This window comes from Dermochelys coriacea, chromosome 1 (genome assembly GCF_009764565.3).
Source record: "Dermochelys coriacea isolate rDerCor1 chromosome 1, rDerCor1.pri.v4, whole genome shotgun sequence".
Taxonomy (NCBI): domain Eukaryota; kingdom Metazoa; phylum Chordata; order Testudines; family Dermochelyidae; genus Dermochelys; species Dermochelys coriacea.
The window spans coordinates 317,806,880-317,833,876 of record NC_050068.2 but is presented as its reverse complement, the minus strand read 5'-3'; positions in this window follow the sequence as shown (position 1 = coordinate 317,833,876).

Sequence of the window (26,997 nt, the reverse complement as noted above, 5' to 3'; positions counted from 1 at the left end):
TAAAAGTGGCAATACTACAACAAAAAAACTTCAGAAACAGACTCCAACGAGAGACTGCTGAATTGGAATTAATTTGCAAACTGGACACTGTTAAATTAGGCTTGAATAAAGATTGGGAGTGGATGCGTCACTACACAAAGTAAAACTATTTCTCCATGTTTATTTTTTCCCCATACTGTTCCTCACACGTTCTTGTCAACTGCTGGAAATGGCCCACCTTGATTATCACTACAAATGGTTTTTTTTCTCTCCTGCCAGTAATACCACCTCACCTTACCTGATCACTCTTGTTGCAGTGTGTATGGTAACACCTACTGTTTCATGTTCTCTGTGTATATAAAATCCCCCTGCTGTATTTTCCAGTGCATGCATCCGATGAAGTGAGCTGTAGCTCACAAAAGCTTATGCTCAAATAAATTTGTTAGTGTCTAAGGTGCCACAAGTATTCCTTTTCTTTTCATTAAAATTTATGAAGCACTTCTGACACCGTGGTTCAGTAAGCTATCACACATTAACGCATCAGAACACCCTTGCTCCACACCAATGCTGACTACAAACAATTCAAGTGTGGTGCACATGCCATCCCCACCCAGCACTACCCCACAGCATCACTACAGAACGAGGATATATCCACTATGCAACCAATGAATAATATTGCAACAACTGCCCTTAGCAAATTAAAGAAGCAGTATCAATACATGCTCAAATACTCTTACATGGTGCATTCCATATATGATGGGCAGGAACACAATACAAGCCATATTATATCATATATAATATTATACTTACATGACTCCCATTCCTGTAGTGTCTGAGCACCTCACAATCTTTAATGTATTTATCCTTACAACATCCCTGTGACGTAGGAAAGAGCTATTATCCCCATTTTACAGATGGGGAACTGAGGCACAAGAGACTAAATGACAAGGTCACATAAGAAGTCTGTGTTAGACCAAGGACTAGAATCCAAGTCTTCAAAGTCCTTGGCTTGCACAGTAGATATGAAGGCCTACTGACTCTAGGACCTAATGCCCACAGTTAGCAATTTTGTACATGCATTTACAGAAGTGTTCAGGAATTACCAAGCAGAAGGGCTTCACAGCTGAACTAGCTTACAGTACAAATCTCTGATCCAAATTCCACAAAGGCAAGATCACCACAGCCTGTGGATGTGAACTACAGAGGCTGACAGCAGAGTCTTACTGGTCAGAATTGTCATGCCTGTCAGGTTTATGTGCTTTGGACTCACCAGAGGTTATGACTGCAAACTTTGAGTGCAGATGGCAGAATTTATTTGAAGATCTGCATGTGTGCACCTGAGTAGGGCTTTCTAATCCTGTTTCTTTTCTCCATTGCTTTTGAGATATTGCTATTTTGTGCATGCCTTTATGCAGATACACTTACACTACTTATATTAAATGTTGTATTTTTACGCATGTTCATTCAAATGATTTGCTCAATGACGAGTCATACAGACCTTTCAGCTCAGTCTTGGAGATAGTTTCATCACTCAAGAGCAGAATATGCTCTTTCCTTTCTGAGCTAAAGATAATACAGCTAGGTTCTTATACAGCTGTCATCACTGTAGTACCTGAACACCTTGCCTAAGCGATGGCACTGTAAAACATTCTTTACACCTGGACTTAGGCCAAGATTTTCAAGACTGACTAGTGATTCCAGATGCCCACTTTTAAACTCCTTAAAGGGGTGTTTTGCAGGGTTTGGGAACTCAGCCTCTTTAAGGGGTCTCAAGTTGGTCACCCAAAAACTGAGACACCCAAAATCATCAGTACTTGTGGCACCTTAGAGACTAACAAATTTATTAGAGCATAAGCTTTCGTGAGCTACAGCTCACTTCATCGGATGCATTGAAGTGAGCTGTAGCTCACGAAAGCTTATGCTCTAATAAATTTGTTAGTCTCTAAGGTGCCACAAGTATTGCTTTTCTTTTTGCGAATACAGACTAACACGGCTGCTACTCTGAAACCTGCCAAAATCATCAGTCACTTTCAAAAATTATTTTTCTATGGTTGTGTTTCATTTAGGAGCTTCCAGGGGAGAATCAACAAAAAAAAGAGAGAGAATTATATAAGATGGAGGAAAGAGAGACACAAGGAATAGAAAAACTAGAGACCTGGCAACCATGCCTGAAGTTGGCATGAGAGTTTAATGTAGGGGATGCCCATCCAGCCAGCCATCACACATGAAGGAGCTCAACAACGACAACAAAAGGGAACCAGGTGTGCCTTGATTTATTATTTATCTTGACATATTAGAGAGAAAGATGAGCTAAGCAAGCAGAAGATTAATTAATATCAATGAGGCAATGTTATGACATCCTTCATCAAAGGAGCCACAGCTCTGTTTGGCACAGTTGAAGAGAATCAAGTAACTGAGGCTTTAAACCTTTCCGGTGCTCAGATGCCCAGAGCAGCTGCAGTGCTATTAGGTTGCCGACATAACTTAGAGGAGCCATAGGGCTATGCTAAATTACATCAGCATATTATAGCCTCCATTTAAACTATGGGGAGCTGCCAGGGATTGCTGGACTGCAGGCTGCTCCAGACGCAACCTCTCTATACTTTAGCATGCCCCCTCCACCATGGGAAATGCTCAGATGCTCATCTAGAGAAGTGTTTGGCACCTTTGAACTGATCTGAACAAGGATCAGGATCCAACTTAGAATTTTAAAAAATGTGTATTTATAAAAGTCCTCTGAAATTCTTGTCTGTTAGTAACATGGGGTCACTGAGCAAAGAATGGTATTTGCACAATACTAAAGCACTTCTAGCATTTCTAACTTTGACTGAACTTGGTCCTAAAACTCATAGCGACTGCATAGACTAAAGAGTGACATATTATGGATTTTTCAGTGTACTGCATAGATAATAATAGTTGTCAATGTAGGAACTATAAATTTCTGCCATTATACAGTTTGTTTCAAATGTTTTAGTTTATACTTCCACATCCCCAAATTTACGAAAAGTATCTAAAAAACAAATAGAATTCTTTAGTAGATTTTTCCACTGGTAAAGCGCTTTGACAAATCTGAATACGCAGTAAGATGTAGCTCACTGCCAGAAGACTGAAAAAGGTCTTCTCTGAATACAACAACCTTCAAATGTCTGTGTAATGTTTAAACTGCCCTTAATTTAGGAGCTGGACTAAACTAATTATAATAAACATCAAAGGGTTTCCAGAAATATATTCATTAAACACTTTCTTTTCCTAGCAGTTTAAAATGACTCCTGGCTTCATTAGCATAAGTTTTCTCTTTAATTGGGTGCTAATGATGGTGCTTTTTCACAGGATTTTCACTGAAGGTACCTTGGGGCAAGTAAACATATAAATAGATTTGGCAAGTTCTGGGGCTAGACTCTCCAGTTAACTGAATCATTACATAAAAAAGATATACAATGACCATGCTGCGCACTGCCTTAAATCAACTTTGGTGCTTTGCATTTCAAACTAAATCATAATATGACCAAAACCTTTAATAAATGTCCACCAGTTAAAAAACAGAAACACCCGTGGCTTTCCTACAACTTACTTGAGTTGACCTCTACACTGCCATCTTCTGAATTTCACAGTGATACATTATTTATTTGTAACAGCATCCAGCTTTCATTAATTTTATTTTGCACTGAATTCTGAACAGAGTAACTCCTCGACTGGGCAAACCCCACTCAAGTGACAAAGGTCTAGAAACAGGTGGCCTCCCACCAAGGTTCCTAGTACACGTTTCTTTTCCCTTTAATTAGGCACCCCCTCCCTATCATTGACAACCAATTTTTACTGATGTCTTTAGTGGTCATATAAGACATGTTTCACTGTATTTTATTTTGTGGCAGAGGATTCCATGAAGAGGAGACTGCTTTCCACTTCCTCATCGGGGTCCAGGAGAAGAGGCTTTCTCTCATCCTTTCATTCTGGGAACAGCGGAGGTAGGGAGGAATGGAGACTATCACTGCAGACATTCAAAGTGGGGGGATGTCGAGTGATGGAGCACCATAAACCCTGGTTCAACCTCATCTTAGGTCAACAGGCCATCAAGGTCATTACTCTTCTAGCAAAGCCACAATGTCCCTCTGTCACCAGATATCTTCTGCTAGAGGATACCCTTATTTATGAACTGAAACTACAACAACTTCTTCATTAAGAGTCTGGGCAAAATCAACTAAAATATGACTAGGTTTTATATACCGATCTTAGTAGAAAGAGTTCATTTCTAGCTGGGGAAAACACACCACAACCACACCACAGAAAGTAACAAAAAGCCAAAATTTCCCAGAAAATGAACATTTTCAATTGGAAACTATTGAATCATTTAATTTTGATAATACCAAATCATTTCATGTACCTATTCCTGAATCATTACAATATAAAATATTTAATATATATTACACATACATTAATAAATATTAAAATGTGTTTGATATAAACATCAAAATGAAAGAAATGAAAATTATAAAGTTGAAAAAAATATTTTTCCCTTATCAAAATGAAATGTTTCAACATTTTTAAAATGCAATGAGAAAATCAAAATGATTTGTTACCATATTTTTGATGGGAAAAAGTTGTATGTTTCATTAATGGTTGCACATTACAGTTCATATTTATGCAGACTAACTTATCCTCATATCACCTATGTGACACAGGCCAAATCTCATAATTTTATTGTTAGTCTCACAATAATTGCTGTCTATCTTAAAGCCCCAGCTGGAGAAGTGGTATGAATACATGAGAACTTTTTTAAGGTAAGTTTATGGCTGCAGAGAAAAATGATAATGTGGCCCTAGTGTATCCTAAAGGCTCAAAAAAAAAAATATCAAGAAAAGAAACAAAAATAACCCACTGTTTAAAAAATAAACCAAACCAACTCTATCCTCAAGTTTTTTAAGCCATGATTTTGATGGAGCCTGACTCGAGCTGATTTAACATTTTGGGATGGCGATATTTTTATCCCCGGTCTATAGAGATGGTAACTGAAGCAGATTTCAAATTTAACTTGAACAAGACCTGAGAAGATCCTAGCCTGAACCTGTGCACAGTCCACAAGGCAATGTATCTCAGTACAAAACTGTTGATTAGTCAGATTCATCTAAGTAACAAGTAGTAATTTATTCCTGTGTGAATAATAGGAAACACTGCCAGATTATTCAACCAAATATAACACTATTGTTGTATGCAGTGTTGTTGTAGCCATGTTGTTTGAGGATATTAGAGATACAAGGTAGGTGAGGTGATATCTTTTATTGGACCAATTTTTGTCTAAGCCAGAAAGCTTGTTTCTCTCACCTACCTTGTACCTCAGGTGTAACATTGACAATTGTCAAGAAAAGAAAAGAAAAGAAAAGAAAAGAAAAGTACTTGTGGCACCTTAGAGACTAACAAATTTATTTGAGCATAAGCTTTCGTGAGCTACAGCTCACTTCATCGGATGCATCAGACCATCCCTACACCCGAGTTCCAAAAGGTCCCAGACCAGATATAGGTTGTCGAAGATGGTGCGGCCTGGGACGGTGTAGGTCTGGTCTGGGTGGACCACGTCCACCAGCACGGACCCTAGCCGCAGCGAGATTGCTTTTGCCATAATTTTGTAGTCTGTGCTGAGGAGCGAGACGGGACGCCAATTCCATAAATCGTGGAGGTCCCCCTTCTTCGGCAATAAGGCAAGCACGGCTCGCCTGTACGAAAGAGGGAGGACCCCGCTCTGCAAAGACTCGGCCCAGACAGTGACTAGGTCTGGGCTGAGGATGTCCTAGAACACGCGGTAGAGCCCACGGTCAGCCCGTCCATGCTCGGAGATTTATTAGTGGGCATGCGACGGAGGGCTTCCAAGAACTCGGCCAGCATGAGAGGCAGCTCTAGCCGGTCTTGGTCGCCCGTGCTGACCATAGAAAGCTCCTCCCAGAGCACTCTGCAAGCGTTACGATCGGTCGGATCCAGGGAGAAAAGGCTTGCGTAGAAGGCTCTCGCCCTCCCGTACATCTCCACCGGATGCGTGAGGGGGGTGCCGTCTTCTGCCAGAAGGCAGATGACATGTTTCTTGGCCCCCCTCTTTTTCTCCAGGGCGTAGAAGAAGCGGGAGCCGTGATCCATCTCCCGAAGGAGACGGATGTGGGATCGAACAAAGGCACCCCGGGCCCGATGATCCTCAAGAGCCTGGAGCTCCTCCCGCTTCTCCCAGCATGCTCCGCAGAGGGGCAGATCCTCAGGGCTGGTGGCCAGACGCCTCTCCAGCTCTAAGACCTCCCGTTCCAACTGCTCTATCGCCGCATCCCTCCATTGGCTGGTGCCCCGGGTGTAGTCACGGCAGAAGAGCCGGGTGCGCACCTTCCCTAGGTCCCACTACCGCCACGCTGAGGGAAAGGCACGCCGCTGCCCTCGCCAGGCCAGCAGAACTCCCGGAAGGACGCCACAAAGCCCGCATCCTCCAGCAAGCTGTTGTTAAAATGCCAATAGGCTGGCCCCGGCCTCTCCACGCAGAAGGAGGCCATCACGGTGGCTAAATGATCATCAGAAAATGGGGCCAGCCGGATGCTGGAAGAGTGGGCTCGTGAAAGATGGAAGCGTGATAAATAAATGCGGTCCAACCAGGAGTGGCTTGACTGATGGGACTCCACCCAGACAAAGGTGAACGTGAAAGTGTCATCTGGGTGGTGGTCGTGCCAGACGTCCACCAGGGAGCAGTGTTCGACTATCTCCTGGAGGACGGTGGCAGCGGCCAGGCTCTGCTCGGTCCCCAAGCGGTCCTGCTCCTCGAGGGTGATGTTAAAGTCCCCTCCCAGGACCAGGCACTCGTGAGGATCCAAGGTGCCGAGGAAGGCAGATGCCTGCTGATAGAATTGCAGCCGCTCCGGGCTCGCTGCTGGGGCATAGATGTTAACGAGGTTGACTATGTGCCCCTCCATGCGGACCCGGAGGTGCAGCAGGCGGCGCGGCACAGCCTCGGCGATTCCCAGCACCTCGGGCCGTAGGTTGGGTGAAGAACAGGGTTGCCACTCCAGCCGTACGAACTGTGAGATGGCTAAAGTAGACCCTGTCCCCCCAATCCAGCCACCAGCTGTCTTCAGTGTTTGGATCCGTATGGGTCTCCTGCAGGAAAACCACAGAGTACCTCCCCTCCTGAAGGAAGGAGAGCACCTGGGACCTGCGGAGGCCCATCCTACAGCCGTGGGTGTTCAATGTTGCGATGGTAAGAGGTGCCATGAGGAGGGCTGGGGGGAATCCTCGGTGGCAGAGATGCTCGCAGCTCCCGACGGGCCACGCAGCAGTCCGTGACCCACCCCATAGGTGAGTAAGGAGTCATGAAAGAGGCGGACCTGCTGGTAGGACACAGCACCCTGCCTCCCGTTCCTTTTACCCTCCCCCATGAGGGCCCTTGCGGCCCAGAGGATTTGATGAAAGTCCCCCCATCTCTGGAGAGCAAGCTGTACTTTCTTGAGGGAGCCACGGACATCTTCTAAAAACTCCCGCAACTCCTCTCACAGCACATGGGGGGCTGGGGTTACAGTCTCCTGGTTACTCCCCAACGGGGCTCTTGGTACAGCCCTGTGGCCCACCGAGATGGGCAGACAGGGTGCAGACCCCCGACGGGGCTCCTGATGGGTTGGTGCCACTAGGCCCGCCTGGAACCCTGGGGTGATAGGGATTGGTGGAGGGAGGATAGCAGCCCCTAGTGAGTTGGGACAGGTAAACACAAAGGCCGCTCCCTGGGGGTCATCTATTGGAAAAGGGAAGGAGACAGCCCCAGGGCGGCAATAACATCTCGGGAGGTGGACGGGATAGGGACAGGGACAGGGGCAAGGGCAGGGTTGGAGGCGAGATTCTGGGTGGGGAGAGGGCTCTCAGTGATGCCTGGCACAGGCTCTATGGTGGATTTGGCAGCCACGGCATCAGGAGGTGGACTCTCTTCTGTAGCGCCCTCTCCCGGGAAGGAGGTCGAATGCTCCTCACAACCGATGTTACGGGATTCGGCTTAGCTGGATTTGATTTAAATCAATAGATGTTGGATATTAGGATGTTAGATAGATATTCAGGCCTGTATGTAGAGGCCTATACTCTAAGAAAGAATCAGTCACTGTCTGCCGGTGTAAGGGCCTTCTCTTACTGTGACTGTCTGAGGCCCTGTGCTTAGGCTAAGGCCTTTGGCTAAGCAGCAGAGGCAGCCATAAGCTGGGAAGCGACCGGTCACCTCCTCACATTCCAAACTAGTTACATTGAAATCAGGTGCTATTGGGCTGTTAGGATACAATCCTGTCCTGATGATGCCTATCGCCTCCAGGGAAAGGGAAGTGCCTAGAAGATGTCAAAGGAAACTTAGTTTGATAGCATCTTGTCTGGCAAGAACTCACTTATCAATAGCTGGGATGTGAAATCCTCACTTCTGTATTGTTGTGTCATTATAGTTCCCACTTTGCTATTGTTTATTTGCATGGTCTCTGTCTGGTTCTGTGATTGTTTCTGTCGGCTGTATAATTAATTTTGCTCCGTGTAAACTAATTAAGATGGTGGGATATAATTGGCTAAATAATCATGTTACAATATGGTAGGATTGGTTAGTTAAATTTCAGTAAAATGATTGGCTAAGGTATAGCTAAGCAGAACTCAAGTTTTACTATATTGACTGCAGTCAATCAGGAAGTGTGGAGGGGGGGAATGAGAACAGGAAAATCAGGATGGGGAAATTGGAATCATGCTTGCTGGAAGTTCACCCCAATAAACATCAAATTGTTTGCACCTTTGGACTTCGGGTATTGTTGCTCTGGTCATGTGATAAGGACCAGGGAAGTAAGTGGGTGAAGGAATAAGCCCCCTAACATTGAATATCGCCAATTTAATCTGACACACTGAAATCAATGAAAAAATATCGATCGGTAACCCTTGGTGGGAGTGCTGCCTTCCCACCCCGTGCCTGAAGGGAACGAGTGTCCCTGGTCCTGTGACAGTGCAGGGAGCCTTCTGCAGTCCTGCTGGCTGGCCAGCATGGTTCCCTCACTACCATGATGGCAGAGATCCAGAGGGCTCCCTTCATGGCCACAGGGTCTGTGGCACATGATCTTGCAGGCCCAGTGTGCAGGGAAGGCTGCAGTCCTGGCCTTGTGGAGCAGAGACTGCACCAGCCAGGGCCATGAAGAGAAGTCCTCCTCCTCAGTAGGTTCGCCAGGTGTATGGTTTTCGACTGTAATGCCTGGTCAAAAAAGGATCCTGGCGGGTCCAGTCACCACCGCTAACCGGACTATTAAAAGTCCAGTTGGTGGCACAGACAGGCTCCCTACCTGGCTCCATGCAAATCCCAGGAAGCTGCTAGCATCTTCTTCTGGGTCCTAGGTGCAGGGATGGCCCCGGGGGCTCTGCGCACTGCCCCTGTCCCCAGCACCAGCTCAACAGCTCCAATAGGAGCTGAGGGGGTGGCACCTACATGTGCAGGCAGTGCGTAGAGCCACATGATCACACCTCTGCCTAGGAGCCGGAGGGAGATTCTGGCAGCTTCCGAGGAGCCACCTGAGATAAGCGCCACCCATAGCCTGTGCCCTGAACCCCCTCCCATACCTGAACCCCCTGCCCCAGCCCTGATCCCCCTCCTGCACTCTCAACCCCCTTGGCTCCAGCCTGGAGCCCTCTCCTGCATCCCAAACCCCTCATCCCTGGCCCCACTTCAGAGCTGCAGCCCCAGCCAGAGCCCTCACCACTCCAGCACCCTAGCTCCCTGCCACAGCCCTGATCCCCCTCCTGCACTCTCAACCCCTTGGCCCCAGCCTGGTGCCCTCTTCTGCACCTGAAATCCCTCATCTCTGGTCCCATCTCAGAGCCCACAGCCAGAGCCCTTACCCCCTCTTGTACCCCAACCCCCTGCCCCAGCCCAGTGAAAATGAGTGAGTCAGCGAGGGTGGGAGAGAGCGACGGAGAGAGAGAGGATGGAGGAAGGCTGGGGCATGGCCTCAGAGATGGGGCAGGACAGCAGGCAGGGCAAGGGTGTTTGGTTTTCTGCAAATAGAAACATAGCAACCCTACTCCTTAGCGGTGGGGGAGATACCCTGCTGCTGAATGACTCCTGCTCAGGGATGAAGCCACGCATCAGTAGGCTGGCCTCCCACATGGACAGCACTCATTGTGCTCCTTGCAGTCCTGGCCAGAGGTTTCTGATCCCCCAGGCTAGAACCACAGCATTCCCCACATCTTACGCTTGGGAGTCACCAGCCCTGCGATCATGCAGGGAGCCCTCTGCTGCTCCACTGTCATGGCCCTGCTCACTCATTAGTCAGGAGTGCAGGGGCCATACCTGGGCAGGAATTGTTTAGCAGCATCCTGGGGCTAGGGGGCTCATCCTCCTCCTTGCACCTGGCTAGGGGTCTCTGCTCCGCTGGGCCAGGACCACAGCCTCCCTTATGCCTCACAACCCAGTGTCCTGGGTCCCTCAATCATGTTGGGAGCCCCCTTCAGCCCTGCTGTCTGTGCTGCCATAACACTTAACTCCACCTACCTCTGCTAACAGTTGAAAATTGGGCATAAAAAAAATCTTTAAAATGAAAATAAACTGTCAAAACTAGAAGAAAAATAAAAAATTTAATTCTGCCAAGCCTGTGTATGATATAACCCATTATTATTGTGCTGATTTAGAAAGGCATGCAGTTTTTCCAGACTTTGCTATGAAGATCAGAGTTTGTAATACAACCGAATGTTTACTACTGCAAAAGGTAACAAATGCCATGCTTATGTTTTCAGTACCTGTAGCCACTGGAGGTATTCTATCTGAGATTACCTAAACAACTTAAAAACATTCTATTAAAATGACAAGGAAGCCCATGCCTGCTTCAGTAGTTTTCATTAAAAACAAGTGTTTTCTTTTATGGGGTTTCGGTGTATATGATAATCAATAAAATATTAATACAATGATAATATGGATAGATTCATGTATTTACTTCAGTGAAACTGCCACCCTTTAACTGCATACACACACGCAAAAATATAGACCTTGAGCAAGAGACACTCAGAGGGTAGCTGTAAATAAGAGGTAAAACAAAGCCAAGGACAACACCTTCCCCTCCCCAACACGCCGCCACACCCACACGGTAAAAAGAATTATACCCAAAGGTTGTTTCTTCATGCAGTCAGAATTAAGAAGGGAACCCTGCTGAGACGTTTTAAAGAGAGAATCCTGCTGAGATGATTTAAAGAACAAAAGTAATCGGCACAAATAACTCTTTGGGCCTGATCCAACTCTTATTTAAGTCAATGGAAAGATTCCCCATTACTTAAACAGCAGCTGAATCAGACTTTTAATTTACATCATTGTTATGCAAGTGTGTTGTTCTTTACTAGTGTGAAAGAGAAAGAAATGACAGTGGGTGGGTTTTTATAGGTTTTGTATTGTATTTTCATATGTGTGGTGGAAAAGCTCTACGCTAGCACTAACTTTCTGATCCAGGCCTTTCTTAGCGGGGTGAGTAGCTATGTGGATGAATGAGAGTAGCTCAATGTGTGCCAGTCCTTAGTTCTAGTTCTAGCCTTAGTCTAGGGCTAATCAATTTGGTTTTGGAAGCTGTTCATTTCAGTCAAAAGTGATATTACTTGTAAATCACAATTAGTCTAAGGACTTGTCTACACTGATACACAGTCTGGACTAAGGGGGTGTGAATAGCAGTATGCACCACTGTTCTGCTCTGTAACTCCCCTGTGTGGACACTGAAGGCGTAAATTAAAAGGTTCCTAGTTTGCATTAACATGATCCTCTGAAAAAAGGAGCGACAGTGTAGACAACCTTAGATAGTTCAGACAGGTATATACAGATTAGAGATGGTGGGGAAAAAAAATTCTCAATTTCAATTAAATTTTTATTTGACATTTCAAATTTTGACAAGAGGGGGAAATGTTTTAGAAATTTTCTATATTCATTTTTCAACCAGTTCTACCAATGACACACATTATACTTCCGCAGTAATATATTCTTGCAGGTACTTTTTCAGGAAAATTTTAGTATGAGTGCCTAGCATATGAATGTTTCAAAATATTTAGAATTGCAAAAGAATGGATGATGTGACAGATTTATTAAAGCACTTGATACAACGACTTAAATCAAACTTGCAAAATTAACTGAAATTTGCCTGGGTAATGAACACTATTGTGTGGATTGAAAATTGTCTAAATCACCAGAAATAAAGGTGAAAAGTGGCAAATTGTGGAGTTGTGAGAAAGTATCTGATGGATGTCACAGGTATTGGAGTTAGGTCCAATCTTATTGAAACATCTCCATTTATGATCTGGAAGTGGAGGGGAAAGACCTCCATGTTAATGGAATTTGCACAAGATGTTGCAAATACCAGTGAGGTCAGAAAAATAACACAAGTGCCTAGAGAAGTTAGAGGTACAGATCACAAAGTGAGAGATTCATCTTGGGGAAATGTAAGCTAATACATCTGAATGAGACTATTGTAAATCAAAATAGTTAGGAGGTAGAAACTTGGGACGGAGTAATGCCAGAAGAGATCAAGAACTTATGATTTCCCCAGATCTGTGTAGCAGCATCAATTCCCACTGGGATATCTGCACCAATATCCTCAAGACCAGACAGGGAAGATGCCAGGGGCGGTGAGTTATATGGGCCTGTGGTGCCCGTGCACCAGCAATATTCAGAGCACGGGGGCATGACTCCACCAATGTTCGGGGCTGGGTCTCTCCCGGGGCCCTGCCTGCCACCCCCGTGTGCCTCCTCCAAGTGTCCCTGCCTGTGCCCTGGGCAGCAGGTGTCTGCCCCCTGCAGCTCTGCGCTGCGCTCCACTCTGCCAGTGGTCCTAGCGTCCATAGACACTGACTCCATGGATGCTCCTGGGCTGGCGCACCCACAGAGAAAAATTAGTGGGTGCTCTGCACCCACCAGCAGCCAAGCTGCCCTCCACCTCCTGCTCCCACCCCACTTCCTCCTCCCCTGCCATCCCTGGAAGATACCACATAGAGCAGCCAGTCCTCAGCTCTATACGATCTGTTTTCTACAGAGGAGTTTCCACAGGGTCAGGGAAATATTGCTGGAGAATATTTGCTCTTTTGAGTCAACTGCATCACCCATGGCCACATTGTTTTTGTTCCCTTCTCTCTCACTGGAATGGAAGATTGATCTGGGTCCATACATTCTCTTCAAAGAGTTTCTGCATTTTGGTCCATCCCATCCTCATACCTGCCAACTTACCACTCACTTCAAGGGATGTCACTCTTTTAGTCTCAAAGTTCCCAACATTCTATATAAATGCAATGTCCTTTCACTTAGTGTGCTGAAAATTGTTCAATACATCTGAAAGCAAAAAAACCCTCATGAAACCAAGATGCAAGAGAAGTATTTATGCTAGCATTTGAAGCTTTGTCATGTATTTTGTGTCCCTCATTTGTGGCTCTGTCATACACTGTATGCCAGATTCTGGCCTTGCCATGTTGAGAGATACTGACTTCTAGAAACATCTGAGATGTGAGATTTCCAGTTTGTAGAAAAATTCACATTTCAAAATTGGGTTTCATTCCAAGTTGGAAAGAAACCAAAGTTTTCCAGAAACGGAGCCTTAAAAATGCTGTTTCAGAAACACCAGCCCATGGTTTTCCAGAAATAACATTTGCCCCCAGGGACCCCGATGGCTGGTGAGTAAATTGACGCTGCTAGTAACAGCACTGAAACTGAGGAGAATGTCAATTTCACTCAGCAGCTCCCAGAGTCAACAGCTCCCTGGACCTGGCACCCCAGTGTTTCCAGACTTCCAGGCCTGTTGGCAGTCCAACTAGCCAGCTAGGGGTCTATGGGCTGGGGCAGTCTGCATGGTAGAACAGCTTCAGAGAAGCAGACCCTGAAACTCAGGAAATAGTTCCAGAACTTTCAGGCTCTCGGCTCTGCAGCAAGGAGCTTGGTAGTCCTGAGAGCCCTGGCTTGAGCTGGCTAGTTGGAAGATGAGCCCTGGGTAGAACCAGGACTTTCAGGCTCCTACCTCTCTGGAAGGGAGCCTGGAATCCTTATCATGGAAAGGCTCCCTCAGAGCCACAGAACCTGGAACACCAGGGTGCATGTCCATGGGGTGGTCTACACAGCAGGGCTGCTCAGAGCTGCTACAGACTCTGGAAAACCAGAGCCCCCAAGCCTCGGGGCCATGCAAACAGTGGTGAAACCCACCAGGCAAGCTGGCAGGAAACCTTGTAGGCTGATGAAAGTCTGTCAAACCCAACACACTTTTATGAGAAATTTCAGGTTTGACAAGTGACCATTTTCCAATAGAAGGCTGGAAAACTTCTGACCAGCTCTAATGACTCTCCTAAAGAATTCAGTGTTGCTTTTCAGCTTAATTATATTAAAACTGCATGTGATCAGCCTGAGCATACTAAAATTGCTTAAGCTGAACATAATGCCACCAGATTCGTGAAAGGATTAATGAGTAGATATGATTTGTTTATAGAATGGATCGCTCAATGATTGCCCTGTTCTGTTCATTCCCTTTGAAGCATCTGGCATTGGTCACTGTTGGAAGACAGAATACTGGGCTAGATAGACCATTGGTCTGACGCAGTTTGGCTGTTCTTATGATTACAAATAAATAGCAAAATATAACTCTTTTGGCTGTTAAAACTCTAGCAAGTGCTTATTTCCATTGGTGTAGGCTTTAAATGATATTTTAAACTTGGAGAATGTCTACAGAGGAGAACACTGGAAGATAAGAATCCCTGGATTTGATTCCTGACTCTGACACTCAGGGGCTGTCTACAATAATATATCAGCTATATCACTGTAGCACTGCAGTGCAGACACTTACTACATGAATGGAAGGGAGTTTTTCATTGCTGTAGTAAATACATTTCCTCAAGAAGTGGAAGCAAGGTGCACACAGGAATTCTTCCATCAACATAGCTGTGTCTACTGCATGGGTTAGGTGAAACTAATTACATCACTTAAGGTGTGAAATTTTTGACAGCCCAGTAATGTAGCTAAATCAACCTAAGTTTTACGTATAGACCAGGCCTTACTCACTGTATGACCTTGTGCAACTACTTAAAGCAGTGCCTCAGTTTTCCCATTTGTAAAGTGGCTATATTGAAACTGTGTTATCTCAAAGGGCAAAGCCATCAACTCGAACATATTAAACACCACATAGAACAAGTCTTATCTTAAAATTATTTTAAGATACTCATTTCTTAAAATCCTCCAGTGTCCCATGGAATCATATGGGCAACTCCTCACCTGGTGTAAATCAGCATAGCTCCACTGGAACCAACAGATCTACACCAGCTGAGTATCTGGTCCACAGTGTGGATTATATAAGGAGGAAGATTGGTCTACTCAGTAAGGGCCTAGCCTGGGATTCAGGAGGATTGGTCTTAATGCCCAGCTTTACCATAGACTTCCTGGGTGACTTTGGACACAGGGTCTGTCTACACAGCAAAGGAAAACCTATGATTGGCCCCCACAGGGTCCTACAGCCAGGGCTCCAGCCCAAGTCCAAAAGTCTACACAGCAATGAAACAGCCCCACAGCCTGAGCCCTGCGCGCCCGAATGGGCTAGCATGGGCCCACCATGGGTTTTTCTTTGCTGTGTAGACATCTCCTTAGGGCAGAGGTCAGCAACCTTCCAGAAGTGGTGTGCCGAGTCTTCATTTATTCCCTTTAATTTAAGGTTTCACGTGCCAGTAATATATTTTAACGTGTTTTTTTAGAAGGTCTCTCTCTATAAGTCTATATAACTAAACTATTGTCGTATGTAAAGTAAACAAGGTTTTCAAAATGTTTAAGAAGCTTCATTTAAAATTAAATTAAAATGCTGATCTTATGCCGCTGGCCTGCTCAGCCCGCTGCCAGTCTTAGGTTCTGTTCACCTAGGCCGGCAGTAGGCTGAGCGAGGCCTGTGGCCGGGACCCTGGCTGGCAAGGGGCTGGCAGCTGGGGCCCGCTGACACTCATCCTGCTGCAGGTCTGGGGTTTAATCCGCTGGCTCCGGCCAGCCAGGGTTCCAGCTGCTGGCCCTGCTCAGCTGCTGCTGGTCTGGGATGCCGACCCTGCCCACATAGAGTGGGTACCTACCTTCTCCCTGGTTCTAGCCATTCTCTTCCGCTCTCTCTGCACTAGGGTGGGAGTGCACTGAGCACAGAGCTGGGGATGAAGGAGCAGGTTGGGGTGTAGGGTCTGGCCAGAAGCTAGAATGAGGGAGGGGGCTCAGGGTTGGGGTTTGGGTGTGGGTGTGGAGAGCTTACCTGGGCAGCTCTCATTTGGTGCGAGGGGTCCAGGTGGGAATGTGGGGGGGGTGTGTGTGCAGGAGCTCCCGTTTGGTGCTAAGGGTGAGAATGGGGATGTGGGGGGGTTCAAGAGTCAGGATATGAGGTGTGAAGGGGCCGGGTATGTGTGGGGGATGCAGGAGTCAGGGCAGAGGGTTGAGTGTGTGTGAGGGGGCTGCAGGGATCAGGGCAGAGGGCTGAAGTCGTGGGGGTGCTCCCCATCCCTTTCCCAGAGAGGCTCATGGCAGGGAGCTGGAGGGGATATGCCCTGATTCCACCCCCCTTCCCCAAGACCCCATCCCCACCTCTTCTCTGCCTCCTCCCCGGAGCAGTGAGCATGCTGCGGCTCTGCTTCTCCCCCTCCCTCGCAAGGGCCATCAGCTGATCGGCAGGAGGGAGAGGAGGAGGGGCAGGAACGCAGCACGCTGGGGGAAGAGGCAGGGGGAGCTTGCGTGCTCTGCAGCAGCAGCTGGGGGGGTCATGCGGAGAAGAGCGGGCCGCGGCAGGCAGGATTTTTAATGGCACGCTGCTGCCTGCCGGGGTCCCAGCCTGGGTTTGGCAGCAGGCTGAGCAGGGCCAGCGCCTGGGACCCAGCAGGCAGCAGCGTGCCATTTAAAAAAATCAGCTCGCCTGCTGTCTTTGGCACGCATGCCGTAGGTTGCCGACCCCTCCTTTAGGTGGCTAAATCCAACATTTAAAGCTTCAAAACCCCTGCTCAGCTGGCACCTTGATATCTGCCAGCAGGCATGCACACAGCCATCTCATTCCTGACCCTGCTAAGCAGCTTAGTGCCTGACTCATGCCTAAGCCCCAGCAGGATTCACAGACAAGGCATTCCCACATATCTCGCCAGCGGGGCCTGATCTAGTAGATGCGCTCAGAGGCGGCCTTAGAGCATGTCTATCAGATTAGAATTGGCATTAAACAGGCACTAGGGGTAGCGTCCCCCAATAGCCCCGTGGTTAGAGCACTCACCCAGGATACAGGAGACCCAGATTGCCTGATGTGGAACAGGGACTTAAATTTTGGTCTCCTACACCACAAGTGAGTGTCCTAACCATTGGGCTATTGAGTCAATCTCACTTGCTTTTTCTCTATCAATTACTGTTGTAACTAAGTATTGTATACCACATGGAACACCTATCTAACCCAGAATATCCATGGCCCAGTAGCTAGGGCATGCACCGACAAAGTGGCAGACCTGTGTTTGTAGTCCCCACTGCACACTAGCCGGACTGCGGATTTGAAACATCTCCAACACTCAAACCACTGACCTATTAGGTGGGAGGGGACGAGTACTATCTCCTCCGGTCCCTTGGTTTTCCTTGAAAAAGGGTTGACCTGACTCTGAAGCCTGACTTCAAGAGAGGGTTCATGGCTGTTAATCCCAAGTGGAGGGAAGCGCCTCCCTCTGGCCCAGAGTTTGGCACTTAACTCTCCTTGAAGGGGAGATACTTAAGCATTTCCTATGCTACCTTAGGCAGCTCCCCATTCAATGGGCTGGCTTCCTGAGTCCTCTTTTGATAGGGCCTAGCTCTCCTCATATTTTGGAGAGGGAGCCCGGGCACCTACTCAGAGCTGTGGATTCCACTGGGTATCAGGATACATGAGTACTGCATCGCTCAGATCAAATGGCCCTTGTGACTCTAGTCTTTCATCTCTCTCTGCCCACCTGAAAAATGGCAATAACAACATGTCGGTACCTCGCAGGGATCTTGTGAGGATAAATACATTAAAGAGAGTCTGAGATGATCAAATATTGCAGTAATGGGGGCACTTAAGTACAACAGATAAAACATATGACCGTAGATTGCAGCCTATGCTCTTGTTTGCTTTAAACATATAGAGCTGGTTTGATTTCACACATACTACATCAATTCAGTTCTACATGTTAAGTGAGTTTAAAATCTGGCCCTTAGAATTCAAGCACAATGGACAATACTGGAAACTAGAATCCAGCTGCTACAGCTAGGAGGCACACTTTCACTTTGCCCGACCTACCATCATGAGAGCTAGTGCTGCTACTTGGCTGAGCCAAAATTGTAGTAGTGGTCAGCACAACCTATGAGTGAGGCTACGATTTAGTCACAGAGGTCGCAGAAGTCACGGAATACATGACTTCCAACGACCTCTCTGACTTCAGCCTGCAGTGGTTAGGAGCTGAAGGGTCCCCTGCCACCCACAGAGGGCAGGGAGCTGCAGGGTACCTCTGCTGCCTCTGGCAGCCCCCAGAGCTCCAAGCTACTGTGGGCAGAGGAGTACCCCACAGCTCCCAGCCACCATGGCCACAGGGGTACCCCACAGCTCCCAGCTGACATGGGAGGCAGGGCATGGGCACCCTACAGCTCCCAGCCCCCCCAGGCAGTGGGGGACCCCCGGAGATGCAGGTGGCGGGGTGCCCCGTGGCCCCCAGCTGCTGCAGGTGGCTCCTAGCCCCTGCGCAGCTGCCCCACTTTAGACGGTGTGGAGATCCACAGATCCCCTTTTTGTCACTGATATTTTTAGTAAAAGTCAGGGACAGGTCACGGCTTCCGTGAATTATTCTTTTTTGTCCATGATCTGTCCTTGACTTATCTTAGCCTTACCTATACACACAGCCCAGAAATCAGTTCCACAGCTTCAGCAGCAGCACCCTCAAATAAACACAACTGTACTTTGGACACTTTCAGTCCAAGACTGCCATCTTGTGGACTCTAATTGCGGAAAGAATTGTTAACATCCAGGCTTTGGTCAGTGCTTCAGAAAGATTTTGTACCGAATGTTTATTTTCCTTTGAGAGATTAAGAAAAAAAGACTAATGAATCCATAAGAGCAGTGTAAAGATGTCAGATACTCCTGAAACATCAGAAACATCATTACAATTTACAAAAAAATGAATAAAAGCTGTAAAATATTTTATAGCTGCTATACTTCACAATTACAAGGAGCATTTCTATGTGCAAGAATGTTCAATTTAATTTAATGGTTTAGAAATTCATACATAAAAATGCATAATCTTTTAGGGAGAGTGGCTTGGTTAAAAAAAAAATCTGTTCTCCCAATAGACATCAACTAGTAAAGCTGCTTTAATATGAGTAAGTAGTTCAGCTATCCAATCACAAGGGTGAATGTGATTAGGTTGAAGGTGTTAGTGAATATAAAATTTATTCACTCGGTATCTGAATCTAAAATATATTAATATCTTTGTCCATGTTAAAAATACTTTACAATCTGGGCATATTTTAAAAAGGCATTCAGTATGCAATGGAAATGCACTTGTATAGGAAAAACATTTAATCTGAATCAACCAGCACGTATCCAATATGTTAGTGCTGTGCATCATCTGATGTAGATTAAATTTAATTATATCCTTGCCACAACTTTTCTATTTTGTAAGCAGACAGCCTTCTTGAAGCCTGATTGCTGGGTGTGGAAATCTTCTCAGACAATCCAAGACACACAACAGTAGGGCTCATCTGGAGAATGCAGGTTCATTATGCAGAACTATGAGCCATTCTTCCTGCTCTCTCATCCACTATCAAGAACACTATTTCATCCACAAGATAAAAGCTAAGATCACTGTTTCATGTTTTCCAAACCCCTGCAGCATGTGCAGCTCCTTCTTTTTACCACTAATACATACCTTATAGCTGATGAAAGTACCCCTTGGTCAATACTGACAATATATTGAGGAGAGGGGTTAAAGGGAAGGTTACATACCGAGATATTTTTAAGGTCTTCCATGAGCATTTAAATATTAAGCACTGTATTTCAGAGCAGCAAACGAAAAATAGTAAAAAGTTGAAAAGCTAACTAGATTTCTACCTAGTGCTGCTCAAAGATTTGTATCAGCCAGATATACAAATCATTTTAAACGAGGTTCGTTTTATTTAACGGAAACTTGCCTTCAGTAATTTACAGCATACTGCAGCCATTGGAGACCTTTGGTTATATTTATACCATTAACCAGCAAACTGTAACTGAGCTATGCTGGAATTTTTCTATCAATGTTATTAAATCATCACCTAAACCCTTCCAAGTGAATTTGATGGGCATTTTATTTACTCTGTTACTTCACTGAATGGATAATACATTGAAGAGATGTCTAAGTTAACAGCCATGTTTTCTAGTTGCAGTGGTAAGAGGCTGAAGAGCAAGCTACAGTGAACACTCAGTTCTTGGGATCTACAACTAAGATTAAATTTTCAGATGTGACCACCATTAAAGTGCATCCAACTTAAGACACCTGGTTATCTGATTTTCAGGGGCACTAAACATCCATAAGTTCAAAATAAATGCATGAAAACTGCAAGTGCTCAGAACTTCTGAAAAAGAATCGGGAATGAGATGTCTCAAGTTGGGCACCAAAGATCAATGACCACTTGAAAATTTTGGACCATAACATCTTACTGAATATCACCACATGCCCTGAATTTCTCAGTAGTATGACAATATGGAAGCGTCAGTCTCTAAAACAAAAGGATGCTGGGAAGATGGGACAAGTAGCATTAAAACTGTGATTATTATTGATGTATTTAATTTCTCTCTCCCAGACAGATCATGAGCAACAGCCATATCAATAGAGAAGCTTTCAGTCCTCATTTGTTAAAAGCAAAAAACCACCATTAGAAAATTCAGAGATGTTTATGGCCAGAAGGGCCCATTATGATCATCTAGTCTGACCTCCTGTATAACACACAGCCTATAGAATTTCACCCAGTGATTACTGCATCACGCCTTTAACTTCTGCCTGAGCTCGAATATGGCTTCTAGAAAGATATCCAATCTTAATTTAAACACTTAACATGACAAAAAGGAGCCTGGCCTTGGGCTCACTGGGCAAGGCCAGCACGCCCTGCCTTACTATCACCTCTGGCTGGGCTCAAACCAACATCCTTTTAGTAAAAGCTGGACACACTGACCAATTATGCCACAGAGCTGCCTTATGGTGGTTTATAAGATGCTTTGTCTCTTATTCCAAAGAGACAACGTGGTGGTGTTTTCACAATCCTTTTCAGGAAATTACCTCTTTACATTTTTTGTCTGATGTATTGTTTTCTGGTTCACAACCAATACTTAGGGCTAGTCTACACCGGAATCGCTATAGTGGCTCAGCAGTACCAATTAGCAGCGCTACAGTGGTGCAGCTACGTGCAGACGATCTATACCAACTGTGACAAAGGGCCAGAAAAGGTTATGCAACTTGCAGGCCAATTGACCCAGATTCAACCTTTAGAGACATGTCAGTAGATGATGATTGTGATTTTTGCATGTTTACATATATTATATTAGAGATTGACCATGTAACCAGTCAGTTCCTGTCTATTGCTGTATTCTGTTAATTCAGAGATCAAAAGGAGATGTTAACATTTAAATGAACTTTGAAGTAATGGTATCACTGTCTCTACTTCTCTTTGAAGTATATAGTAAATTACCTGTAAATGGTGGGAGATAGGCAATTGCCTTATGTTAATCCATGTAGCTAATTACTGGTGATGCGTAGGAAATAGGAGGTTACTTCAAAGACATTATTCTTTACCCAATGAACACTTGCTATCAAGAGGCTGACAGTAGACTGCCAGGGGGTCTATAAAAACTCTTGGGCCCTGGTCCTTTCATCTCAGATCTGCTTAAGCTTCATCAGAGGAAGTTTGAGTTGCAAGACTGAGGTCTCCATCCCATCTGGATATTGGACTCCAACCTACAGACTAATTCTAAAAGAAATTTTTGCAACTCTAAAGCTCAACATGAGTACTATGAAACTGACCTAAGAACTCCACTTATATCAGGATGTATATGATCTTTCAACCAATACTCTCTCTTTTTTAAAAAATAAATCTTAGTTTAGTTCATAAGAATTGGCTGTAAGCATGTATTTGAGTAAGATCCAAAATATCCATTAACTTCATGGTTAATGTGTCCAATCCTTTGGGATTGATAGAACTTTTTATATGATGAACAAGATTTTCAGTAATCCTCATCATATTTGACTTGGCTGTCTGGGTGGGAGCTCAAGGCTGGATTGCTTTAAGGGAACTGTATTTCTGGCTTCTGGATAATCAGTAAGGTACTATAGAAGCTGTTTTGATGCTGACTTGGTGAATCTAAGTAACAGAATAACCACTAAGTTCTAGGGATTGTCTGCCCCATTCTTTGCAGTTTGCCCTCATTGAGCAATCTCAGCATGGCCCACCCTCGAACTCCAGTCATAACAACAGGAGAGAGCTCTCCTGTCAGCACAATTATTCCACCCACCCCCAGCGGCTATCCACAATGGCACTTAGGTCAGGGTAACTTATTCACTCGGGGGGGTGGCTTTTTCACACCCTGAGCGACTTAAGTTATACCAAAGTAAGCACTAGTGTGCACAGACTCTTAGCTATATAACTAGTGAGTTTGAACCAAATTGCAATTATGGCCCATACCATCATCCTTCATAGTCAATATGCCTATTTTCCCAGTGTGCACATGTCTAATTTGGTTTGATGTCATGTTACAATTTCTATTTCTATTTTTTAAAAATAATTTATTTTAAGGAATTAATTGCCCAGGGAATCAACAAAAATTATAGCTCTTTTTTGTACCCAGTATTTTAAGATCTATTTGTAGAAATAGAACAATGCAAAAAGAAATGTTAAGTGATTGAACTGAGACAATAGCAAAAATAAAAAAATAGGTGATTATTTGAATACAGTTAGGACTAGGCTCCCCTTTAGAGAAAGACATGCATTCCATGGTGAATTCCACTACTCTGTATTAAGGTATCCGTAAAATGTAAATGACTAAAGATCGATTTTTGTAATTCTGTAATTTTGCACCTTTCTTCCTATTGTCAGTTTTTCTTACTGTGAACACAAAAACTAGACATCTTCAGTCAAAACAATCACAAGTATCCAGTTCCTTGTGTAATATGGTGTGACATTTTTCATGTTATAATTCTATTAGATCATAGTTCTGAGGATAACATAAAATAGGACACCAAATTTCACAAGGAAAAGATGTCATCGTATCTATAGAGCGCATATGAACCCAGGTATTTCAGTGGGTTTGTGTCTTCAATTTTAAAGCCCTGGTTGATGCCAAGACACGGAATCTAATTTTTTAAGGCAGTACTAATGACTTAACAGCTCTAATGCCACGGATGCTAACTTGTTTCTTCCAAGGTGGAACATTAAAATAAGCTAGTGAACTGGAGACAGTTATATATGCAATCCTACAGTCTACTAAATTAAAAACACTGTCATGAAGAAAACAAATGGACTTCTGTAATGTGTTTCATAATGTGTAACCCAAACTTCCCAATTAACTTGCAGAGCACTTGCATTTTCCATACTACCAGCCCAAGTATGGAAGTATGGAGTATGGAATTTGATTGTTTAGCAATAAAAAAAAAAGTGTCATGACTATTTGTGGCTATTATATTTTGATTAAATTTAAGCACATTTGCAGATAGTCCAACTGGATGCTGCAGGCAGAGGATGAAAGCCTGATCCTATTGACTTCAGTGGAGCCAGGGTATCACCCATAGAACGTCTGCCCTCATTTCAGCAGTGCAGCCCAATCCAGTCCCCACTAAAATCTATGGAAAGATTCCCTTTGATTTCAATGGGAGTTGGATCAACCATTAATGCATAGGAGGACAGAAAGTACATAGTGAGTCAGACTAGTGTTTCATCTAGTCCAGTATCAATCAGATGCTCCAGAAAGAAAGGGTCAAAAAATCCCATAAACAGACCATATGTAGTGGGCCTTCGCTGAAGTTAACAGGGTTGCCTGAATGAAATTAGGGAAGAATTAGGATTTCTATGTCTGCAGCATAATCTGAAAGCATTATACAGTTTAACCAACTGTAAGAAGACAATTTAAAGCAAACAATTTTCATTCCTTGAAAATCAAAGGGCACCAATTTGTTTAAATATTTTAAATGTGTGTTTTGAGCACTGGCAGTGTATACCTAAGATAGTGTACTTTGGAAGTAAGTCTTCACTAGTACTAAAATCCATAAAGTCAATTATAAGGGCATCTCAGGTCAGCAGTTGCAGCTTCCCAATGCTAGCACTCTTTATTTCATGCAAATTGATACCTTTTTGGAGCAAATTAGACCCTCAGTGATCCCTGGGAGAAATTTCAGCCTAGCATGTCAATGAGTACTTGAGGATTTTTATAGCCACAAATTAATCCCCTGCTGGCCCATGTATTCACTAAAGCCATGTACTGGAATTCACTTTGAAATTTCCTTTGGAAAAAGCACCCCAAAAAGGCATGTACACTGCCTAGAAATCTTCTTTTCTAAAAGGATTAACTTGGTCAGTTTTAAATTTAGTTTTTCCTTAAATATCCACCAGGACACTAAAACATGTTAATACAAAAGTCAATAATAATAACTCCACTACAAAGTTTTAACTTTCAGGAGCTTTAAAAAGTGCCTAAAAAGACTTTTTATATATTTATACTGTAAGTTTTAAAACTCCCCCCAAAAAAATTGTATCCAAGTTCTGTATTTGTGAAAATAGAAATTCATGATGGAAACCCTGATATAGTCTTAAGAAAGGTCACAAAAACCTCAAGTCCAATAGGAAAATTAGCCTCCTCACGTTTCAGCAAGTGTCCATGACCCCATGGTAAAAAGACATGTAAGCCTACTCTACACTGGTGCTTATGTAACCCACATACCTCCTGGGTGTGGTGTTCAGTCCCATCTAGTGGCACCAAGACCACTTAGGGGGAGAGAGAGATTAATGAGCTTGCTCTACAGCCTTACCCAACAGCCAATTGGCTTTTAGCTCATGTGGTAGATGCTCACGCACTAAGCTCCAGATGCCCCAGATTTGATCCTACCTGCTGCTGACCAGGGTCTGTCGGTGTTAAATTTACAGAATGGTAATCAACGGTTAGGGCACGAGCTTAGGACTTAGAACAGGGGTTCCCAAACTTGTTCGTGGCTTGTTCAGTATAAGCCCCTAGTGGGCCGCAAGATGCTTTGTTTACCTGAGAATCTTCAGGTACGGCCAAGGTTCACCGTTCCCTAACTGATTTAAAAGCTTAAATCTCATTTTCAAAAAGTATTTAGGCACTTAGGAATCTAAATCCCATCAACCAGGCTCCTAAGTGCCTAAATCCTTTTTGAAAATGAGATTTAGGCTGCTAACTCACTAAGCATTGCAATACTGAGCACAGCAACACCTAAATAACTTTAAAAATCTGGGCCTTAGCCTCTTGTTGCCTCAACTCCCATCTATAAAATAGGATAACAACACTTCCCTACCTCACAGGTGTGTCATGATGATAAATACATTAAAGACTGGGAAGTGCTTTGAGATCTATTGCTGAAAACTGCTATATAAAGCTAGGTGTTATTATTATTGCTACCTCACTGCTACCTCTTACAATGATACATGTCCCAAGTTTTCCAGTGTTGACAATGGTGTGCCACCTTTCGGCATGCATTCTGGAATTGAGGACCCCACTATATAAAGTAACTGGCACAGACACAAGGCAGTGTGATTTCAGCTACAATGGAAACGTCATTGGTGTTTCCCTAGATTTACATCACTGTCAATGAAGTTACTATCCACTCCACAGACCCTGTTCCTGAAGGAAGAGGACAGTTGCAGCATTTAGAACTTCAGTAGCTGCTGAACTGATTTTCATGACATGACAGTAAAGACACTGCTGCTTATCACCAGTGCAGCTGCACCATTGCCAGATGTTTCTATAATACCAAGACTAATTATTCTATGGCAAAGTGTCTCAGACCAGTTCATAATGGACAGATGTCCACATCACAAAAGTCACCAAAACAGTGGCATCCTGCAAGTACGCTCAACTGATAGACCAAGAAGTGATTGTTAATATAGGGACAACTAGTTCAACAGTAGTCCTGAACCACTCCAGAACAGAACAGAGCACAGTGCAATGAAGATACGCTGCACCTGTCTGGATAACTAAAGGAGTTCTACCTCTGATACTATATACCCAGCTACTTCATGAAGACTAAATAGCCCACCTTAAACTGCAGGATAGTGGATTTTCTTAGCCCCAGAGAGTCCACGATTCAATTTTAAATACATGTACATATTTTGGACAAACATGTTCACAGATCTCTGTGATGAGCTGACCACCTGCCTGGAGTTCAGATGAAATTCCTTCACATATTGGTTTTGGCCAGGAGGCTGAGTTAACCACCTGTCTCAACATATGCCTCTATGAACACTTGGGACTAGATCAGTATGACCTTGCTGTTTTTAGATTTATTTTAACAGGCAGTTTATTGTACCGAAAACAATACAAAACAAAAATGTCCATGTGGCATTATCCATCAAAGAAAGTTATTACAGAATAAAGAGTTGGCCTTCAAGGAAAAAAAATACAACAGCTCAGTGGCCTTTCAATTTCACCCCAATGTAGTCAATATTTTTGAGTTTTGTTCAAATAATATTTAGTGATACATGTGTGTGCGCGCACACATACATAATGATGAGACAGAGTTACAGGGGCTGTAGCAGAGACTTTACTTGGGGTCCAGCAAGACCAGTGACCAGGCTGCAGCCAAACAGCATCTCTAAGTTTTAGGATGGCTCTTCTGGGTTGTTTGCAGTGCCCGGCAGGCAAGTGGCAATTCATCACCCCACAAAGTCCTTTGGCATCTCTCCAGCAGCCAGGGGAGGAGGGAAAGGTGGGAGACACCTTGGTCCTCCCTCTCCATTGGGTCCCAGCAGAGCAAGGTGAGGGGTGACTCTCCCTTCTGGCTACCACTCCAGATCAGCTGCCTGGGCCACTTCCT